Source organism: Brachyhypopomus gauderio, unplaced genomic scaffold (assembly GCF_052324685.1).
Source record: "Brachyhypopomus gauderio isolate BG-103 unplaced genomic scaffold, BGAUD_0.2 sc117, whole genome shotgun sequence".
Lineage (NCBI taxonomy): Eukaryota > Metazoa > Chordata > Actinopteri > Gymnotiformes > Hypopomidae > Brachyhypopomus > Brachyhypopomus gauderio.
The window spans coordinates 239,576-260,776 of record NW_027506938.1 but is presented as its reverse complement, the minus strand read 5'-3'; the positions used below and the strand labels follow the sequence as shown (position 1 = coordinate 260,776).

Sequence of the window (21,201 nt, the reverse complement as noted above, 5' to 3'; positions counted from 1 at the left end):
CTCTTTGTTTATGTCAGGAACAGCACGTGACCACCCGAATTAGTTCATACACCTGCTGCTCGTTAACTCCAGAGTTTTTTTTAAAGCTATTGAAATTCTTAGATTAAAACTAACCACAACGAGGTAAGAGGAAGAAATACCCACGTTAGAGTTGTAGGTTGTTCTTTAGGATGCACTTTGCGTAAAACAACTTGTTTGGTGGTCTTATGGTGGACTATTTAAAAGCCACTATGTGGCTTTGTAATATTATTGCTGGAATTAATATTGTCCATATGACAATAAACGCCGTCATATACACTACGTGCCATGTATAGATTCATATACAGTATACACACACACACACACACATATATATATATATATATAGTGGGCCAGTCTGTCAGGAACTCCCGGGCCACTTTTTCTCCCCAGTCCGCCCCTGGGAGTGCCTACAATCTATTTCGCATCCGTGAGGGGGACGAGTGGAAAACCGCTTTCGTCACAGCACGAGGTCACTATGAGTATCTTGTGATGCCGTATGGATTAGCCAACAGCCCATCTGTCTTCCAGGCGTTTATGGATGAGATATTCCGAGACATGATAGGGCAGTTCGTTATTGTTTACATTGACGATATTCTTGTATATTCCTCGTCAGCTGCAGACCATGTCCGGCACATCGCCGCGGTACTGGCACGCTTACGGCAGCATCACCTCTACGCCAAGGCAGAAAAGTGCGAGTTTCACCGGACTTCCATGAATTTCCTGGGGTGTACTCTGTCTCCTGGGGGAATCTCCATGAACATGGACAAGGTATCAGCCGTCACGCAGTGGCCTGTGCCCCCAAACTAGGAAGGAGTTGCAGCGGTTCCTGGGTTTTCATCAGAGGCTTTGGTTCCGTGGCCACTCCACTGACTAATCTCCTTCGGGGTGGGCAGCATCTGCGTCCCAACTGGACAGCTGATGCAGATCAGGCATTTTCGCTGCTCAAGGGAGCGTTCACCTCAGCACCCATCCTACACCTCCCTGATCCCCTGGTTCTTTTCGTGGTTGAGGTTGACGCCTCCGAGGTGGGAGTGGGAGCTATCCTCTCTCAGCGTCAAGGAAACCCCCCTAAATCGGTCCCTTGTGGGTTTTACTCCAAAAAGCTGCAACCTGCAGAGCGGAATTATGATGTAGGAAATCGTGAACTCCTGGCAGTAAAACTCACCCTAGAACAGTGGAGACACTGGTTAGAGGGGGCAGAACATCCCTTCATCGTTTACACGGACCACAAGAATTTAGAGTACCTTTAGGAAGCCATGTGACTCAATCCTCGCCAGGCCCGGTGGGCATTGTTCTTTTCCCGTTTCCGATTTTCTGTTCGAGAAACACAAATGCTGATGCCCTCTCTCGCATTTATGATAAAGAGTACATATTGCCACGCACCTGTTTCCTGGCCGCCGTTCGGTGGAGCCTACAAGGTGAAATAGAGGAGGCACTACGTACTGACCCGAGCCCTGACGATTGCCCAGCAGGGAAACAATACATCTCAGTGTCATTGAGGAGTCGTCTCTTACAGCTAGCACACAATACTGCAGGTACTGGTCACCCAGGAATTACACTCACAGTGCATTTGCTGTCATGGCTGTATTGGTGGGCATCTCTGAAGGAGGATGTTCGGGATTACATTCTAGCCTGTATTGTCTGTGTGAAGAGTCGCACCCCTCGTACTCTCCCTGTGGGGAAACTGCAACCGCTCTCTATTCCTCGTCGACCCTGGACACACACCGCGATGGACTTCATAACTGACCTGCCGAGGTCCGAGGGTAATACTGTCATCTTAGTGGTAGCCGATTCTCTAAGATGTGTCGCTTGTGTCGCTTGCTTCCGTTCCCGAAGTTACCTACTGCCATGGAAACCGCCCAAGCAGTTTTTTCTTTCATTTTCCAGGTCTTCGGGTTGCCTAAGGATATAGTGTCTGATCGAGGCGTTCAATTCACATTGCAGCTGTGGAAAAAATTCTGCAAATTGCTCGGAGTCGCCGTTAGTCTTACCTCCGCCTACCATCCTCAGTCTAACGGTGAGGTGGAACAAGTTAATCAGGAGATAGGGAGGTTCCTAAGACAGTATTGCGTTTCTCAGACAAGCTGGAGTAAATACTTACCCTGGGCGTAATATGCCCAAAATTCGTTATTGCATTCATCCACCAAAATGACTCCCTTCCAATGTGTGTATGGGTATCAACCGGCTTTCTTCCCCTGGGACAATAGTTCGTCAAACATTCCGGCGTTGGACGACTGGTTCCGGAACAGTGCACAGATTTGGGAGCGTGCCCTGCGAGTGCTACACACTCGGAGACTCCACGCTGACCGTCGCCAACTTCCCTCTCTAGTCTACCATCCTGGTCAGTGGGTATGGTTTTCCACGCGTGACTTAAACCTGCGGCGGTACTGTAAGAAGCTGAGCCCTAAATACATTGGGCCCTTCAAGGTCTTGCGTCGAGTCAACACCGTATCATATGAATTACAGCTGCCCCCTCAGTATCATGTGCATCCTGTCTTTCATGTCTCTATGCTTAAGCCAGTGTTTTACAGCCCCATGTCCACTACATCATCGCTTGCCAGACCGCCTGAACCGCTGGAGCTCGACGGGTGCCCCGCCTACCTCATCCAAGATATTCTGGAGTCCCGTCGGCGTCGGGGTGGGCTTCAGTACCTCATTGAGTGGGAAGGTTATGGACCCAAGGAGAGGGCCTGGGTCCCCGCGCGGGACGTGTTTCACGCTGCCCATCCGAACTTCCATGCTCCCCGTCGCCATGGTCGCCCCCCCGTCTAATCGTTCGGTTGCGGCTAGTGCCGCTCGTCGGAGGGGAGGTACTGTCAAGAACAGCACGTGACCACCCGAATTAATCCATACACCTGCTGCTCGTTAACTCCCATATCCACGTATACTTAAGCTTCCCCCTCTCACTGCCGGGTTGCTAAGTATTGTCGTCATGTCACTTACCAAGCGTTCTACCTCCGTGATTGATCTCCTGTGTTTTGACCTCTGCTCTCGTCCCACACCTCGTTCCCAGCCTAACCCTTGTAACCTGTCAGCCCTCTGTCTACCCGGCGTGACCCTGGACCGTCCTGACCTCCACTACAGCACCCATACACCACACACTCTGCGGAGTTATTCATCTGTACGAGTACTCCTTACTTCACTTCACACTGCATTCCACAATTGGATCCGTGTCTTCCTGGTTGGATCGTTACAGTTTACTATTGTATGTAGCTGAAAATGCTTGGTGAAAATGTTTAAAGTGTAGTGTGTTTTTGTCAGATGGGGATAAATGAGTTTCTTGCAATAAGCAAATGTCTGCTAGTTTGGAAATGTGGTTTAATATTTTTGTTTTGTTTTTGTGAGCCAACTTCCCGGATGTTCCAAGATAGGAATTTTAATGTAGGCATCAGTGTTATTGTTAATGTAAGTTCTGTTAAGTTCTGTGTGTGAATAGGTGACAATAAAACAGGTGGTGAACATATAAGGGGAAGCATAACATTAAAAAAACAGAAAAGGGGGGTGAGACATTTTGAGGTGGGGGATCATAGGGTACATGTGCTGAGACTTCTTGGAGACAACTGCGTAGACTTATTCAATATTTTTTGTTGTGTAATAAGGGTAACCCTCGGGTTTGTTTAGAGTTCACTGGCTTGTGTGTTTATGTTGGTGTGTATGAGTGTATGGCTGCTGTGGTGTGATGATTGAGTGAGAGAGTTAGTAGAGCCAGTGGGTAGTGTCCTTGTTCCTGTATAGTTGTCCATTAATGTATAGTTTGTCTACTATAATGACTGCTTTATGTCATTGTTGAATCTTTTGGGAATTGGTCATTCAATCCGAAGTTAGTTCCTTTGAGCTCCTTTCCTTGTCGCTGTAGCTGTATTTTTTTGTTTAAAATGTTCGAACTTTGCTACTATCGGGTGGGGGCGCTTGTTCGTGGTGTTGTCTGATTTAAGTCCTATGCGGTGTACACGGGCAAAGGTGATATTTTGAATGGTGGTAGTCGGTATTTTGAGTTCAGTTTTAATGAATTGTTTGACTAATTGTTTTGCATCTTCTGAGGGTTGTTCTGGAATGCCGGAAAAAATGAGATTGTCTCTCATGCTGCATGTCTGCAGGTCCAGAATGGTTTCCTTCATGGTTTTGCTGTCTGTAGTTATAATAGCAAGTTCTGTTGTGAGTGTAGAGACTGAGTTTTTGAGTGTATTATTTTCTTTCGTCAAAGTTTCGATCTGGTGTTAACTAAGTTCAAAACTTTGGCGAAGAGCAGGAAATTCATTGTGTAGAAGTTCAACAATAGAGATCTGGGTGTCCATGGCGGTAAGTTTGATATCAATAGAGCTAAGTATAACTCCGAGGTTCGCACAGCATGGCGAGTCTGATTGTATGTCAGAGTTCATGTTGGTTGTGATACCTGGGCTTGGAGAATCCGAGACTCGTGGTTGTTTTTTCTCGTGGCCGGCGACCGGAGTTGAATCCGCGTTGTTATCCGCGTTGTTATCCGTATTGTCCATTGTACACAGCTGAGTGTAATATCCGTCAGTGAAGCTTTCTAACTGGTCCAGGGTGTTGCTTTGTAGTCCGGTTATTGTCAGGTAGATGAATAGGTTATATTGTGGTGGTAGTAGCGATAGAGAAAAGTACTAGTTTCCGAGGTATCAAGAGTTGTTTGTAATCTAGCAGCAGATCGCCGCCATTTTGCTTCACCCAGAGTCTCACGAGAAAGTCAGCCCCTCATGAGAAAGTCAGCCATTACCACCCAGCACCTTTATCTGCCTCTCTGTGTGCTGGGCCTGATACTGGAATGGGAGATGATGAGGAAATATAAACTGTCCAAATGTGTGTGTTTCATTATGGTGTACGTGGACAGTGATCACAGCACCATTCATTCACCATTCAGAAAGGTCAGAGTGACCTTTCACCTTAATGTGTGCTGCTGTTTTCTCACAGACTTGTTTATCTTCCTCTAAGACCTTCAGATGCTGCTGTAGAGACTCCAGTGAGGTCTTGAGTTTGTTCTGTAAAATACGGGTTTAGTAGGGGACTGTATGAGTCTTACAGGATTCATAACTGTATCTGTATAGATGTGCTGGAGATTACAGAGATTATAATGACTGAACACAATGTCGTGATTAATATGATTCCTTTTCATCCTTTAATATCAAATGGAGATGTTTGATATTTTGTAGCCGGTTGTATATCAATATTTTATTTATATTAAGTTTCACTGTGAATGAAGGTCTGATTTAGTTGTCGGAAATCTCATCTGACAAATTTAACCTAGACTGTCGAACATATATGTCAAGATAATCTTAAACATTGGAAAAACATTACAGTTAAAACATTAGTATATATTTCATACCTTAAAGTCACACAGAGCTTCATCTACTGGACAGCAGTCGTGAGTTTTATGTGCCTTTGAAATCTGACACACCAAACACACAGGCTGTTGGTCCTCCAGACAGAAGATTTTGAGTTTCTCATTGTGCAGACTGCAGAGCACCTCAGACCCTGCTGAAGATCCCTGACTCCTGCTCTTTAGAAAAGACTCACACAGGTTCTTTAGTGCAAGATTAAGGGGAGGGTTGGAATTTAAGGATCTTGTTCTACAAACTGGACATTCTCGAGATCCCTTGGTTTCCCAGAACTGCTGCAGACATCTTTTACACATACTGTGGCTACATGACAGTAGAACTGGATCCCTGAAGATGTCACAGCGCACAGGGCATGAAAACTCTTCTTCTGACAGATGGTTTGTAGCAGCCATTTCCTCCAACAGCTGTTGTGTTGTTTCTCTGTAATGTCTCCTTCTGTACAAACTTCTATTTCACTTTTAGATCTTCTGTAATAAACACAGTAGCCAAGGACAATAACATTTCTTATTTTTCCCCATACACAAAAGCTACATTTGCTTTAGTGAAAACTACAAATTTAAAAGACCATGTTTATTGTAAGGCCTTTTTAAAACATGCACCAACATTACTGTAAGCACTGTATGTTTTTTATGCACTAAAAAAATACAACAAATTAAATAAACATATTTTTTTTGGGCTGCACATTATATCAGTTTAGCATCAATAATGTAATGTTTTTTCAGTGTACCAGGAGCAGTGGAGACAATTTAATAATAGGTGATAACCCTGCACATTGGCCAGAAAAGTTGACAGACTCTGAGCGTTGTTCAATTGTACAGAAAGGACCAGTGCAAATACAAGGAAAATTTCCACAGAACAAACAGGGCAGGCGATTTACAAACACGTACTACTATTTGAACATGAAGAATGGCGAAAAAATCCAAAGGTCCTGGCTTGTGTACAGCAAGACGAAAGACTGCGCAGTTTGCTTTTGTTGTCGGCTGTTTGGCGATTGCAACAAGCAGCGGCTCAGCTCCGATGGCACAAACAACTGAAAAAATGTATCAACCTTCCTAAAAGATCACGAGAAGTCTGGCGATCATCTTGCGAATATGGACTTTGTTTGTTTTACATAAACAAAGTCAGCAAGCTATTGCAGAGCCCCAGTGTGTGTGTGGAGGTGATGAGGAGAGAGGTCCTTGCAGTGATAGCGTTTCTGAAAGATTATCGAGAGGATGGATTCAACTCTGCTAAAACAGATGCCAGGGAGATTGCAGAGAAGATTGATTTGGAGATGGCCAGAGATGCGCCAGAGCAAGAAAAAAAAGCAGTTTGAGTATGAGGGGAGAGAGGAGACAGTGTGTACTGCAGAAGATCATTTCAGATTTTCCTGCATATGGTGGACACAACCCTGGTCACAGTCAGGGAGAGATTTTCACACATGGAGGGTGTTTTTGAGCTATATGGTTTCCTGTACTCCATTGAGCAGATGCAAAATGTCATGCAGATAAAGGAATTAGATTAATGTTGCCACAGGCTCGAGAGGAAAATGAATGATGTTGATGCAGAGGACCTAAAGCAGGAAATAAATCATGCAGTCAAAGCATTCTCCCCACACGTCTCTTAGCCTTTCCAGATGCTGGATTATGTGTACAGAGAAAACATCCGTGACACCCAAATTTCAGTATAGCACTGAGACTACTGCTCAGTCTCCCTGTGACTAAGGCATCAGGCGAAAGAAGTTTTTCATCACTAAAATGACTCAAGACTTACCTGAGGTCCACCATGTCTCAACACTGCCTGTCTGCCCTTGCTGTTATCTTTATTGAACATGACATCACAAAAACACTGGACATGGACTCTGATCACAAGATTTGTTACACAAAGTGTTATTCCTGTCCACACACAAAATCTTTTTATCAGTCCTGTTTAAATGTCAATGGTGGATTCATAGACTTGTTGTATCCATTTTGTATTCTAGTTCTGTTAAGCGTAACATCATTTTGTATCCCTGGCAGTGGGTATATTATTTGATTTCACATGTACTTGTTTCATTAAAACATGGCTCTGAATAATAAACATATCATTTTTGCAAATGCTGGAGTTGTAACGTGGCTCGCGCCACGGAGCGAGGAGACGGACACAATCGCGGAGAAGAGCGAGATTTATTAAAGGAGTTACCATCATCGTCATCGCTTAGCCAGGCAGGGTCAATAACAGGAGGGCAGTCCGTAAAACAGGCAAACACGGGCATTACGAAGACAGGGGACACGAGTAACAGGCAGGAAACACTAACACAGTCAGGTACAACGAAACAGCAAAGAACAGTCAAAACCACAGATCAAAATACCAGACAAAGGACAAGGGAGACTCAGGGGCTTATATACAAGGGACAAAAAACGAGGGACAGGTGTGAACGATAATACAGGGGCGTGGTAACAAACGAGGAATCACGAAGACAAACGAGCTGGGCGGGATAAACAGGTAGGGAACACAGACATGAGGGAACCCAGAGTGACAGCTACGAGAGGGGGCGTTGCCCTACGTGACAGGAGTTTACTGTGGAGAGTTGAGACCATTGTTAGTGGCAGTGCAGTATTGGTTTATTGCCATTCTTTAATCTCAGTTTAAAGCAAGGGTATTGGGATGGTTATTTGGTTTATGTGCGTGTTTCAAGAATGAGGGCCCCTTGTTTATATTTTGCCTAGGGCCCCAAAATGGCTAGATCCACCACTGCTCACACTGTCCTTCTTCAGTCCATGTCCAGGTGTGAGAGGAGATTATCAGGGTGTAATTAGACTCTGGATGAGATTATCAGGGAGTAATCAGACTCTGGATGGATGGTGAGTGAAAGATGAAAAGGATTTTTCCCACACATCACAGCACCGAGTTGCTGCTCACACACATACACACACACAGACACACACACACACACACAATAAACTCATGCCGAGTTCAAAAGCACACAGTCCAAATACATTTAACCATCGAGTCACATTAAGCTACTAACTGCATGTAGCAACACAAGCTAATCACTAGTCATGTTTACCATTCATAGTTGCAAACAAGTAAAACAGTCCATTATTACTCCAAATCAAATGACAATATTACCTTCAGGTAGTCTTCTACCTGTCCTCCACCGTTGATATACTCTGCATTTACTTTGGTAAATGACACTAAGTCTCAGGTTCTATGTCATAACTGTCACGGTAGGTCAGCCTGGACGCCGCCAGAGGGCACGTACACACACCCCCTCTGTCACATGCACACCCACAACCAGACGGAGCACACCCTCTCAGTCTTGGTCACTCCTACCTTCCCAATCACCGGAGTACTGACACCTGTCACTTAATCAGGTGGTGGTGTATTTATTCCCACAGGTCGCGCTGTCCAGTGCTGCGCATTTAGCCTGCTACCTCGCCTCGCACCGTGGGAGAAGAGACCTGCTAGTTGTTATAATCACCTTCGTACTCCGTTGTTGTTATTTAAACCGCCTTGATTGCTCTTTTTTCTGTTCGTGTTTCTACTGCCGTGGTGCCTGAGTATTTAAGGTCACCTTTGTCTCCTGCTGCTTCTGTCCCAGCGTCACAATAACACCACGTCTTGTTCCTCTGGGGTGTTTTTTTCTCATCTTTCCTAGAGATAGGATGCATGAGAAGTGGTCCATATAATCAAACAAAAAGAGGTTATCATGAACATATATAATCAATAAATAACCTCACAATTACTAATACATGAACTTCAATAAATGAACTAATTTTTCCTAATGAACTTATCATTGCTTAACCTACATTTTTTTATTTATGAGTACAATGAAAATTAAAATCATGATTGCATAATTATGTAAATATATTTATTTACTTCAAATGTTTTGCTGCACTCCTATTTACAGTTTTATGACTGCTAACGTGTTTGTCCAATCTGTAGTCACATTTTCAAAACTCTAAACACAGTGAACACAACATCAGTCTTCAGTGTTTATACAATTAGTACAATTCATGTTGTTTTTGCACAAAATGCTGTTATTTTACATGTTTCTACAATGTTTACATTATCTATACACACAAGGTTATCCAATAAAAAAATTCTGGATCATTTTTGCCTTATTTACAATTGCTTGCACACAGCATGTCAAAAATGAGAACCTAAAGTTCAAAACCTTAAATATTGTATAAAATGCAAAGTTCTGCAAAAACAAAGGCAGCTGAAAAGCTATTACTGTAATACACATTTTTTGCACATATAGATCAATGAAATAAAATGTACAGTAATGGACCGGGTCAGAGAGGAACAAATATAACAATTTGTCCTGCAATCTCAAGTGCTGGTTTGGTCCTTCACAAATGCCAGATTGGTCCCTATAACAGTGACCTCCTTCTTTCGTTTTTGAATGAACTCTACCAACAACTGGTTCCAGAAGCAGAAAGGGAACAGGTGGGAGGAAACACGAGGACATTTGTGATGGGACAATGTAGCATTCTGTCATTCTCAGGTCATCACAAACTGGTTTATAGACCATCCAAGAGTGATGTCCCTTTTCCTCCCGCCCTACTTGCCTTTCCTCAACACCACTAAGGAACTTTTTTCAGTCTGGAGGTGGAAGGTGTATGATCCCGGCCAAGGAAGGGCCAGCGTCCCAGCAAGCGACGCCATGCCTCTTCTCATGCCCAGCACCGCGATGTCGTCGTAACCCCCGAGCTGATGGAGCAGGACCCGCTGTGTGCGTCCCTGCTGCGTCAGGCTCGGGAGATCCCCGTCCCGGAGATGGCAGAGAAGCTCCGCCAGGAGGCGGTACGAATGTGGAGAAAGAGACACCTCTCTCCTTCCCGCGCCCTCTCGCCTCTTAGGGCGGGCGCCTGCATGATCGGCGCCACCACGTCAACCCCGGAGGGCGAGTTTGGGGAGGAGGACTCGGAGAAAGAGGATTACCTCCCCCCTGCCCGGGTGCCCCTCTTCCACCGTAGAAGACGGTGGGGAGGAAGAGGAGGATGAGGATTACCCTCCGTCGGTGTACTCCGCGCCCACCGTGGACTACGGTGGGGGAGAAGAGGATGAAGATGACTACCCTCCGTCAGAGTGCTCCGCGCCCGCCGCAGACTATGGTAGGGAGGAGGAGGAGGAGGAGGGCTCCTACACCGAGGAGGAAGAGGAAAGCCCTCCCCCCTCAGAGCTATCTGCCAGGACTGTGAAGGGGAGGTGGACGCCACAGGTGGGCCCATCCTCCGATCGCTCCGGAGGAGGCGAGATGGACTACTCCTGGGGTGGCAGCCCGGAGCAGCCCATGAGCTGGAGCCAGGGCAGTGAGGCGATGAAGACCAAGGGAGAAGACCACACTGCCGGCTCCAGGGGGCGGTCGCGAGGAAGGGGGAATGCCCTACAGCCCAACAAGGAGAGAGACCAGCCGCGCTGCACCAGGCGCGTCTGCCAGCCGCGTCCGCCAGCCGCGCTGCCCCCAGCGGAGGGTTCGCAGCGAGGGCAGGAGGAGGACCGCCCACCGCAGCACCAGCAGCCCCCGGTCTGTCTCCCCTCATTGCTCTCCTCCTGGCGCGTAGCTTGGCACCTGTTTCATGTTTGTCTGTCCCAGTGTTTGTGAGTCTTCCCGTATGTGTGCCAAACCCCTTTTTCCCTTTCGTGCCTCTATGTTTTAATGTGCCAGTCTGTGTGTTGGTGTCCGTCCCGTTAAATGTGTCTAACGTCTTTTCCCCGGTCTTGGCCGAGGGTGGTCACCTCTCAGACGCAGGACTGAGCGCGGCGGATCCACCCATTGTCGTGGGTTCGGGGCACTCGGTCCTGTTGGCACCCCGGGACGGGTAGTGCCCTTGGAGGGGGCATCTGTCACGTTGAGGACCCCGGCCCCTCCCTTTTGGGCGTGTGTCTACGTCTTCGTCTACTCGTCTGCATCTGTGGATCTCCGTGGGTGTGGTTGTGTCTTGTGATAATCTGTCTCACCTGTGGCTCGTCTCGTAATCACGCGGGGCTTATGTGGTTTGTCTATATAATGTGCGCTCGCGCAGTGTCCTGTGCTCGTCGTTGTCAAAGTCTACACGTTGCCGTGTACGTTATCTGTTCTATGTGCGCTATATGCGCTATTTGTGTATTATAAAAGTGACGTCCTGTCGCAAAGCCGAGGATCAAGTCTCATCATTTGCCGCTCAGCCAAACGTCACAGCATGTTTCCTTGATTCAGGTACTTGATATATCCTGTTCAAAAGTGCATTTTCTTGACTAAATACCAACTCAGCATTTCAGAACGCAAACAAAGTTTTCTCTTTATACACCAACTTTGTTAAAACACACCAAACCTGGTTCAGTATCCAATCATTCTTTCAAACACTAGCAGAGTTTCTCTATTCAAGATGAACATAGTAAATCACTGCACAACCACTATCAAAAAACTAACATTTGATACAAAAACAGTATTACATGTAATATTTTACTCTCTTCCAGCAAACAAGACATTTTACAGTAACATCTGTTTTCTTAGTCAGTTCATTTTTACTGGCACCATCTGGTCGAGAAATCACACTTTTTCAAGTCCTATTTCTCCTCCTCCCTGTACACACCTGCCTGTTTGAGGAAGTAAATCTGGGAGTGACGCACTAGTCTTTATTAATTCTGCGTTCAGGTGAGTTATAAATATTATGAGAACCTCTTAAATCTGGTATTTACTTCTTTCTGCCTTATTTCTGAAAGGAGTCTAAACTCCCTCAGCTGGATAAAGGACTACAGTGACTGATTCTCTCCTGTGCTACTGTGTTTATTACAGAAGATCTAAAAGTGAAAGTGAAGTTTTTACAGAAGGAGACATTACAAAGAAACAGCACAGCAGCTGTTGGAGGAAATGGCTGCTACAAACCCTCTGTCAGAAGAAGAGTTTTCATGTCCTGTGTGCTGTGACATCTTCAGGGATCCTGTCATACTGTCATGTACTCACAGTGTGTGTAAAACCTGTCTGCAGCAGTTCTGGGAAACCAACGGATCTCAAGAATGTCCAGTTTGTAGGAGAAGATCTTCAAGAGATAATCCTCCTCTTAATCGTGCACTAAAGAACCTGTGTGAGTCTTTTCTAGAGAGCAGGAGTCAAAGATCTTCAGCAGGGTCTGAGGTTCTCTGCAGTCTGCACAATGAGAAACTCAAACTCTTCTGTCTGGAGGACCAACAGCCTGTGTGTTTGGTGTGTCAGACTTCAAAGGCACATAAAACTCACAACTGCTGTCCAGTAGATGAAGCTGTGTGTGACTTTAAGGTATGAAATGTATACTACTGTTTTAACTGTAATGTTTTTCCAATGTAAAAAAAAAATGTAAATGCGGTGGGCAGCCCTAGCCCGGCGCCTGGGGAGCAGTTGGGGTTAGGTGCCTTGCTCAAGGGCACCTCAGTCATGGCCTCAGGTCTGGGAATCAAAGCCAAAAGTCAAAAGACCAGTTCCCTACCACCAGGCCATGACTGCCAATGTTTAAGATTGAAATATATGTTAGACAGTCTCAGTTAAATTTGTCAGACATTGAGATTTCCGACATCTAAATCAGACCGTAATTCCCAGTGAAACTTAAACTTGTATATTGATATACAACCTGCTACAATTTATCAAACATCTCCATTTCATAGTTAAAGGATGAAAAGGAATCATAGTAATCATGTCATTGTGTTCAGTCGTTATAATCTCTGTAATCTCCAGCACATATATACAGATACTGTGATGAGTCCTGTAAGACTCACACAGTCCTCTACTAAACCCGTATTTTACAGAACAAACTCAAGACCTCACTGAAGTCTCTACAGCAGCATCTGAAGGTCTTAGAGGAAGATAAACAAGTCTATGAGAAAACAGCAGCACACATTAAGGTGAAAGGTCACTCTGAGTTCTGAATGGTGCTGTGATCACTGTCCACGTACACCATAATGAAACACACACATTTGGACAGTTTATATTTCCTCATCATCTCCCATTACAGTATCAGGCCCAGCACACAGAGAGGCAGATAAAGGAGGAGTTTGAGAAGATCCACCAGTTTCTAAGAGATGAAGAAGCAGCACGAATAGCTGCACTGAAGGAGGAAGAGGAGCAGAAGAGTCACATGATGAGGAGGAAGATTGAGGAGATGAGTGGAGAAATAGCATCTCTTTCAGATCAAATCAGAAACACAGAGAAGGAGATGGAAGCTGAGAACATCCCGTTCTTACTAGTAAGAATCACTCAGTCTGTCTCATACAAATATAAGTGAAAAAGAATCACTCACTGACCATCTAGGTCATCTGCCACACACACACACACAAAGTAATATGCATAAGTAAAAGCTTTTGACATTTGTTTTGTGTGTGTGTGTGTGTGTGTGTAAGGGTCTTTAGACACATTGATTTTATTAGCATATAAGGAAAAAGCATATTTGACCCTCATAAAGAAAATATCAATTGTATTTCAATTTCTGTGTACAATTGTCAATTTGTTTCCTTCTCAGAACATGTCGTCCACATTGAAACAGTAAGTAATTATTTCTGTTTGATCTCCATATGTTTACACATTGTGATTGTTCTGATACATTCAGATATTCAGTATATGGTCTTTGTTATTCCAGAAATATGATATATGAAGAAGGTATTTAGGAATAAAAAACATTGATATTGACTGTAACGGGATGACAGAAGAAGCAGACGTGGATTATGGTGCCATGGAATCCTTAATGTCCATAGCACAGAAATGACAATCACACACAGTGAAATAAAACACAGCCACACACACACACAGCAATGACAATCACACACAGTGAAATTAAACACAGCCACACAAACACAGTGTAATAAAACACAGCCACACACACACACACAGCAATGACAATCACACGCAGTGAAATAAAACACAGCCACACACACACAGCAATAGTCAGAGCAAGATAAACACTTAAGATGCAAAGTCCCTGACTTGGCAGTCAAAGGGCAGCAACAGAAGACAATACACGCAAGTTTACTCCCCTACGCTCAAGGAATGAACAGAGACTGGCAGAACCTGTGGGCTGAAGTAGGAAGTGAGGAGATGACAGACAGGTGTCAGTGATGATGGAGTATGTGGGTGAATTAGAAAGGGGGAGGGGCTGTGTAGAGGAATGTGTGGAATGTGAAGTGGGCGGTTCCCCTGTGGGTCTGACCCCGCCTACCATGACACTGACCATGTGCAGACATTTCAAATACATATTGATGGATTTTATGAAAGATTTCACGTTACTTTTAACGTTAAATACTTTGAATAAGATAAATAATGATCTATTATATATTTTAATAATATAATAACTTTCTACATTTCCAGAGTTCATCACACCCCAAAGGAACATGAGAAGGTGTCAGGAGCTCTGATCAATGTAGCAAAACATCTTTCCACCCTGAAGTTCAGAGTCTGGGAGAGAATGCAGAAGATTCTCCAGTACTGTGAGTTTTGGTGTTCTTTGATTAATTAGAGTAATTCTGTTCTCCTCACAATTAGAACTCTATAGAGAGAGAAACATTAACATTGTGTGTTTGGTACATGAACTATTCCAGTATTAAAGGCTGTATTAGTATAAACAGTGAGGGGGACGACCAGTTGACTGCTGGTCTGAGGAGAGACAGTCAGTCCATGAGGAGATCTACACCACCCACTCTCCACCTCTACACCACCCACTCTCCACCTCTACACACCACCCACTCTCCCCTCTACACACCACCCACTCTCCACCTCTACACACCACCCACTCTCCCCTCTACACACCACCCACTCTCCCCTCTACACACCACCCACTCTCCACCTCTACACCACCCACTCTCCACACCACCCACTCTCCACCTCTACACACCACCCACTCTCCCCTCTACACACCACCCACTCTCCACCTCTACACACCACCCACTCTCCACCTCTACACACCACCCACTCTCCCCCTCTACACCACCCACTCTCCACCTCTACACACCACCCACTCTCCCCCTCTACACCACCCACTCTCCACCTCTACACACCACCCACTCTCCACCTCTACACACCACCCACTCTCCACCTCTACACCACCCACTCTCCACCTCTACACACCACCCACTCTCCACCTCTACACACCACCCACTCTCCCCCTCTACACATCACCCACTCTCCCCTCTACACATCACCCACTCTCCACCTCTACACACCACCCACTCTCCACCTCTACACACCACCCACTCTCCACCTCTACACATCATCTACTCTTCACACCACCCACTCTCCACCTCTACACACCACCCACTCTCCACCTCTACACACCACCCTGTCTCCACCTCTACACACCACCCACTCTCCACCTCTACACACTGCTCCTCCAGAGGTTCCTGTGTTCTATGTTGGGTTTGGTCTCCTCTACCAGGAGGAGGACTCATCTCCCAGATGAGAGGAAGACCAGCACCCTGAGTCTGACCCTATAGGGCTGTATGGAGAGGGATGTGGGCCCTTAAGACTCTAGGCTAAGGGGCTTCCCACAATCCTCCATCAAGCCTCCATCCTATTAAGAGGAGTCGTAGTGTTCAGAGGAGTGTGGTTGTGAAGGTGGAGATCCTAGCAGTGCTGACAGATGGAGGTGGAGGAGGTTCTACACCCACACTGTTCCAGGAACAGGACACACCACTCCAAACACCCAGACACAACTCCACCTTCCCACAGCCCAGAGTCCAGCTGAGCCCAAGCAGACACCCCCTGCTCCAGCCTCTGTGGGTCGGCGCCCCCCCCAGGGACCAGCAGGTTCCCTGCATGTCAGCCAGGACCCTCCCTTGTCTGTTTGTCTGTCCCTGTCGGTGTGTATTCCTGTCACCATCTTAGTGTCTGTCCATGTCCCTGTCTGTGTCCCTGACACCATGTTTGTGTCAGTACCTGAGTTTTCCTTGTTGTTGTGTGTGTCGCCCCCTGTTGTCCTGGGGAGGGTGTTGTAGTTGTGGCACGTCGGTGGACTCCTCCCTGGAGGATCTGCTCCTGGGGGGTCTGGACACTGTGGTCCTCGTCCTCTGGTCCCATCCTTCAGTCTGGGGACAGTCCACTGGTGTTAGTCTCTCTGGGAGTAGTGCCCTTTAGTGGGGGAACTGTAACATTATCCACCCACTAATGAGGACACACACACACTTCAGTACACAGACACTAATAATACACACATACAGTGTGACACTCAGTGTAACAGTAACACTGCACTAGTTAAGTGTCACAGTGTGATACTCAAATTAGAGCTGGGCGATATGGCCCTCCAAAAAAATCTTCGATTAATTTTTTTTAAATCCGATTTTCGATTTTAATAGATTTATTTTCCTCTACTAAAAAACTACAGATGATAAAGGAATGGTAAAAAAAAGTTTTAATTTATTTTTCACTTAAATTTCCCCTTTGGGGTTAAAGTGCAAGCAGAAACAAATTGTAAACAAGTGAGAACATTCAGTAACTTTTAGAAGGTTTTCTCCAACATACTTTAAGCATTGACACAATGCAACCTCAAACTTAAAATAAATAAATAAAACACACCCTCAAAAAATAAATAGATATAAATAATTTGGTGCCCTTTAATAAAATGGAAAACAAATACAATTGAACAATTCTTGCATGTTGTACTGACAGTCACGCTGTCTACATTCTGATTAAGAACAGGGCTCCCCTCACTTTAGCCTAAATTCCAGCACTTTTCAAACCTGAAACACAATGTAACATTAAAATTCGTCAGGTAAATGTTCCTTCCACTGTTTCTTTATACTACCACAGTTTATACTTTATACTACAATAGTTGCCAGGTTCGCGTTTTCACGCCAAATTGGGCTTGTTTGGAAAATCCAGCCGCGGGTAAAAATTATGGGGTCGCGGGGTGCGGTTTTTTGGTCTACTTTTGAGTTGGGCTACCGCAGGAGTTACAAGTCAACACTAATAATGGATCGCGATATAATACTTAATTTGTCTCCATTTTACACACTCGCGAGGTGCCCGGAGCCGCGCGCTACGGTCACTCGCGAAAGTATAATCCATTGAAGCGGGTTCGGTGACCGAGGCAGAAACTGCTTAATCCAAAATATCCCGCGGAGGGAAACTTTATTGACAGCGCAACTGAATAGCACTCTTCGCTCTCTCCCTCTATCGGTTTCAAACACCTTACAGCGAGGACTTGTTTGGTCTACATCTGACGCCGCAAAACCGAACCAACTCCAGATCACGGAGCTAGTTGCTCTTTTCTTGGACACAAGTTCCGCCGTCATGTTTGTGTGTGTGTGTTTTGAGGGTGGATGGGTGGGAGGTGCTAAACTCACTGAACTACGGGAGCCCACAGTGCAGCGTCGGTGGTGAAAATTAAATCTCAGAAAATCGATTTTCTTAAAAACACATCGTCCTTAACTGTAAATTCGAATTAATAGATAATATCGATTAATCGCCCAGCTCTAACTCAAATAATGAATCAAAGATATGTAGAAATATATTAATGAATAAAATAGACACAATTTTAAGCGTCAAAACAACAAGCACACAAGTACTGCAGGGGTGTGTGGTGAACACACAACATCACCATCACTTCCCTCTTATCAACCTACTGCAGCATTTCACTCAGAGTAAAGGGCCTGCAGTCTGTAGATGTGACCTCATCACATAAACACATGAAGAACATGATGATTCGTTCTGTTCTCTCTCCTCAGACCCTATTACTCTGGACCCCAACACTGCACATCCACGCCTCCACCTGTCTGATGATCTCACTACTGTAGAACTCAGACAACAGGACTCACTGCTTCCTGATAATCCAGAGAGATTTGATGAGTGGGAGTGTGTCCTGGGCTCTGAGGGCTTCAACTCAGGGACACACTGCTGGGATGTTGATGTTGGAGACAGTGAAATATGGGAACTGGGTGTAATTATAGAGTCTGAATGGAAAAAGGGAGAGGAGGGTCTGGGGTTCAATGTGGTGTCTAGGCTACTATAAAATCACTGGTAAATACTGGATACGTTGCCCAGGACAGAAACTTCACTACCTAACACCTACAGAGAAAGTGCAGAGGGTCAGAGTTCAGCTGGACTGGGACAGGGGGAAAGTGACATTCACTGATCTTCTAACCAGTTCACACCTGCACACTATAACACACACTTTTACTGACACTGTTTTCCCTTTATTCTGTAATTACAGTTCCTCTCCTATGAGGATCTTACCAGCAAAGATATCAGTAACTGTGGAACAGCAAAGTTAATGTTGCCTTGAATTAATCTGCATACATGTAATAATGAACATCCATCCATTATCTGAACCGCTTAATCCCGCTAGTCGGGGTCACGGGGGGGCTGGAGCCAATCCCAACATCTCCGGGCGAAGGCAGGGTACACCATGGGCAGGTCGCCAGTCCACCGCATGGCCAACACACACGCACGCACGCACTCACACCTACGGGCAATTTAGCATGATCAATCAACCTAACACGCATGTCTTTGGACTGTGGGAGGAAACCGGAGTACCCGGAGGAAACCCACTCAGGCACAAGGAGAACATGCAAACTCCACACAGAGCAGCCCAGACCGAGAATCTAACCCAGAACGCCTTGCTGTGAGGCGACAGTGCTAACCACCACACCACCATGCTACCCATAATGAACATTATATTTATCAGTGGGGAACCGTCAGGGCCCTCTACGCCCTCTCAGAGGGCCTAAAATATTCTTAAAACATTATCTATTTACAGTTTTACAATCGACATCTAAACAATTACAAAAATATAAGCAAATAAAATATTCAACCGTGTCTATTCAATCTGTGTTGGAAGGTGAGGGGTTAAGTGGAAGCCTGTGAGCCTGTGTCTCCCCCTATCAGGACTGTGATGCCCGCTGTTCGTTTACAGAGGGCCTGGCAGTTATTATTCAGCCCAATACCAGTTTCAAATGACAGTAAAATTGACCAATCATATCTTCCCTCTTAGTGGGCGGGCTTAACTGTATGATAATTTCCGCACGCTGTGGCGACGCTAGCTGTCGTTAGCCTACCGCCGCTAGCTAGTTTCGATTCGGCCCTTTGACGTCCTCATTTACATATTCCGGTTGCGAGAACCACGGAGCTGTGAAACCTTATTTTGTTTGGAAACATCTTTTGCTTAACAAGTTATCTAGTACAAATGTTATTTGAACGCACTACATGCGTTTCTAAAGTTATACTGTCGTCTCGGTTTTTTCTTTATTCTTTAGTGCAGTTTATTAGGAGAGGAAAAAAAAATTTTGGGGGGGGGGGGGGGGGTAGCGGGCCCAGGTTTAATGGTCACGGTTCGCTACTGATATTTATAAATATATATTTTGACTATATCTTAGAAAATTCAATAAGTTTTTCCTCAAGATATTAGAATCATGACTTTGATTATTAACTATTGACTTAGAAAATATAATTTTTTTATTTCTCTTTGTCATTACATTTTTATAACCTGAATCATCAGAAAGTTTGAGTCCACTGAATGTGAATGTAGTACATGTGAGAAATATGGATCTGATGTCCTGACTGGAATCTCTTACCATAATGATACCATAATAAATAATGTTCAGCAGACCAAGTGTATAAGGGTGATGATCATTCTGCTGTATTGTCCCTGATTAAGTGTTAGATCTGTGTTTTCCTGATCTCTGTCACGTTACAGCCCCTGACTCCTCCCCTTTGGGCGTGTATTTATGTCGTCTACGTGTAGTCGTCTGCGTCTGTGGATCTTCGTGGGTGTGGATGTGTCGGAATGTGTTCATTCGTCTCACCTGTGGCTCGTCTCGTCATCACTCTGGGCTTATGTGGTTTGTCTATTTAATGTGCGTTCGCGCAGTGTCCCGTGCTCGTCTTTGTGTAAGTCATACACGATAATGTGTCCATAGTTGTGTGTGCGCTATCCGCGCTAAAACTTATATGTTAATAAACGTGGCGTTCATCAAGCAAGGATTCTGTGCCTCGTCCTTCGCCCTCCACCGAGCATCACAGAAAGACGAGCCGACCAATTGAATGCCAGGATACACGACCCGTGCCAAGAAGGGGAAGAGGCCCAGCAGGCACCACCATGCCTCTTCCCCTGCACAGCACCGCGAAGCCCCAGTGACCAGCGAGGAGATGCAGCAGGACCCGTTGTGCGCGCACCTGCTGCGTCAGGCTCGGGACACCAAGGTGGCTTCGATGGCGAAGCCGCGGTGAGAATGTGGAAGGAGCGACACGGCTCTTCCACTAGAGACGCCTCTGGCGGTTGGCTCCCTAGAGCTCTGCTCAGCAGAGAAGACCCCCGAGAGCGAGTTCGAAGGAGTAGAGTCAGAGGAGTACTCCGAAAAGGAGGAAAGCCCTCCTCCGTCCGCGTACTCGGCCCCCACCGAGTATTATGGTGAGGGCGAGGAAGAAGAACGCCCTCCTCCGTCCAAGTACTCGGACGGTGAGCCGTACACGGAGGACGAGAACGTTGAGCCGTGCACAGAGGAGGAAGACAGTGACCCGTGAACGGAGGAGGAGGACTTGAGTCCGCCCCCCTCTGAATTCTCCGGGGAAACGGTGAGGGGGAAGAGAGGGTGCAAGGAGGAAGTCTGTCCCTATCCCTCTGAGGGGAGCACTATGGACTGGTCCTGTGGCGAAACCCCGGTGGAGCCAATGATCTGGCGTTCAGGCGGTGAAGAAGAGGAAATGGAGGAAGAGAGCACCACTCAGGAGGCCAGATCAGGGGAGCGATCACCAGGGGGAGGTGGAGTTCCATGCTGGGGTCCTTGGCGAGGGGCCATCCTGCGTCGCGCCCCACGGGGGCTGCCAGAAAGACTGGTCGCGTCCCCGTTGAGAGGGCTTTATGATTTACTCCTGGTACCATGTAACGTTATTGTATTCGTTCTTAATACAATAAAGATAGACACT

The 21,201-nt window shown here is 45.9% G+C and overlaps 1 pseudogene; it reads left to right on the top strand.

Moving 5' to 3' along the window:
• Window positions 1-11,940: 11,940 nt before the first annotated feature.
• On the top strand, window positions 11,941-18,551 carry LOC143497949 (E3 ubiquitin-protein ligase TRIM35-like; annotated as a pseudogene).
• Window positions 18,552-21,201: the final 2,650 nt, after the last annotated feature.